We start from the raw sequence: 2,872 nt of genomic DNA on the forward strand, positions 1-2,872 counted from the left end.
CCCATTTCAGAAGATACAACTACATTCCTTTTGGGGCACAGTGGGGCAAGTAAACAGTTGGTCAGAGGCGTTCCATTTCTGTTACTTCGGATTCAGTGACAGAGTGCACTCTTTCGACAGACATCAGATAGCGGCTCTTAGGAAAGTGCCAGGGTATTGCTGGAGACAGATGCGCCTTACTTCAAGCAAGCTGTAGCCATAGCCAGTACTCCAGCATTTCTTGGTGATACAGGACAGGTGGTCAGCAGGCACCGGAAAACCCCCCTTCCAGAACTCATGGGGCTAACTACCAGAAATGCCAGGGACCTGTATTCCTTGTAGACTGGAGTACCGATGAAGAGTTCAGCGTCAGCTGAATTTCCTTAGCATGATCAGCGGAAGTGGGTCTATGCTTTGTACAACAACATTAATCTAGGCATGATCAGCGGAAGTGGATCCATGCCTTACTTAATAAATCATAAATGTATTCAGTGTAAGCTGAGTTGTAGATTACTGTCATGTTTTGACAAATATTCCTTTTCTGTGATATAAATTGTACGTACTAGTCAAAACTATGTGTCAATTCTGTTCAGCGTCAGTTGAATGGTTGGATATATATATATATGTTAATTTAACAGTTCTTAATCATTATTTCTTAGTGAACATAGTCCTCTTGGGTTGAGTGACCTTCCACGCATTTATGCCAGTTGTATTCAAGAGATGACGGGAGTATCTTTTTAGAACGGGGGAGAGTGTGGTACGAGAGTACGGATACGGGACGGTACCAAGACGCGGCGGATAGACATTCCATTCCGCTCCGCCATATTGAACAGCAACTTCTAGAGTTTCTCCGAGCTTCTATGCCGTAGAACAGCCTGTTAGAGCCTCATTCACAAGTACCCCGGACTGAAGTGCCTGGTTACAGACTGTGGACACACAGGTAATTACTACAACTGGGATGCGCTGGGATCAGGGAAACAGTGTTAATCTACAAAGGTATGGTGAAAAGGTTAAAAGATAAAGACAAAAGATAATACTAATGTTATCAAATAAAACCAGTAAGTTATGAGCTAAGACATTACCGTCACCAGCCTCTAGGTAAAGATATTTAGGAGACTAGACTGAATATGACCAGGGAGCCTGTTCCATTAAGGTGTAGGTCTAGGAAAGAAGAAGTTCAGGTAATATCAAGTTCGAGACTTGTGTATAAGGAAGTTCCAGTTTCTAGTGATATGAGGTGATCATGGTCAACATAAACAAGCTGGTGTTGAATTCTATAAAAGAATATGAGAGAGTTATTGATCCTTTGGTGTTATATAATTTTCTAGTGGAGATTGTTTGTCATTTGTGTTACATTATTATTACAAACATACCTTGCCGCACCTGTCTGGACACTTTCGATCTTATAGGTAAGATGTTTCTGCCCGGGGTGCCAAACAATTGAGCACTACGCAAGTTGTAGTCTTACATATGTGGTGTGACCTTTCTATTTGATGTTTTGATGTGTTTTTTATTTTGATAAATCTGAGTGAATTGTTAGCTTTTGCTGTGGTGTTGTTTATGTGCTTATTCCAGTTTAAATCCTTAGAAATGGTCACCACTAGAAAGTTAGCTGAGTCGGTTTTAATTTACAATTTCGCGTCAAACGTTTTAACGGCTGTGATATATGATAATATTTTTTTCATTTTGGTGTTGTTTTATAAGTCTGTAACTGGAACGACGTTGCTAAAATTAAAACAGCTGCCTTAAAATGTCCTGCTTTGTTGTATATAAGAAACAAATATACTTGTGGTTCGTATTATCTTTATATTTAGATAATAGGTAAGAAGTGAATTGAAACTGAGTTTTTACAGAAACGGTTTTATGTATTTCCCAATTACTATATCAATACAAACGAAGAAAACTAACTAATATGCAAAAATACATTAGGAAGAATCTGTGTGAAAAAAAATGAAAGACTAAAATAATATTTTAGCATTCATGCCATGAGGCCAGGCTGTATTCAATGTATGAATCCAACGAGTCTCTTTCAAGAGCCTAAACCAGTCATTGTTTACCAAGTCGATTGGTATGGAAGAAATATCACTAACAGAGTGATAAGAAAAATCACTAACAGAGTGATTTTCAGAATTGAAATGTTCCGATACATTTGTAGGAGTATCAGGAAAATGTCTGATATCAAATTTATGGCTGTTCATTCTTTGTGAACATTTCTGATGTGTTTGTCCTACATACTGTAACTTACACTTTTTGCATATGATTAAATAGATAACATTTTCAGACATGCAGTGAAGATTTTGTTTAACATCGTAAGTTTTTAAAGTTTCATATGATTAAATAGATAACATTTTCAGACATGCAGTGAAGATTTTGTTTAACATCGTAAGTTTTTAAAGTTTGAGAGCTAGTCAACTGTGCAGATTAAGTGATATTAGCGCAATGAGAACACCGTGTTCTATTACATATAAGAACACCACCATTTACATCCGAAGACATCAGGCTACTGTGAACCAAGATATCACTAAGATTTGTAGGTCGCTTGTAAGCAATAATTGGTTTGTATTTAACCAGGTTGCGTACACTGCTTTTCGCAGATAGTTAAAAAAAAAACAATATTTATTAAGGATCTGACCAATGTTTGGTAGGGATGGGTTGTATACGCAAACAAAGGGGATAATATATCCGTGTTCTGCCTGTGATTGGTCATGGCTTCTTCGATTGACAATGCTGATGCTTTAGCTAAAGCATCATCAAGGATATGACTTGGATAATTACGATTTTGGAAATACGTTCGCAATTTCTCCAATTCATTTGTGAACAAGTCATCATTAGAAGTGAGACGCCTGTATCGCTTAGCTTGGCTATACGGGATCCCTTTCTTGCATGAAAGAGG

This window comes from Mercenaria mercenaria, unplaced genomic scaffold (genome assembly GCF_021730395.1).
Source record: "Mercenaria mercenaria strain notata unplaced genomic scaffold, MADL_Memer_1 contig_1089, whole genome shotgun sequence".
Lineage (NCBI taxonomy): Eukaryota > Metazoa > Mollusca > Bivalvia > Venerida > Veneridae > Mercenaria > Mercenaria mercenaria.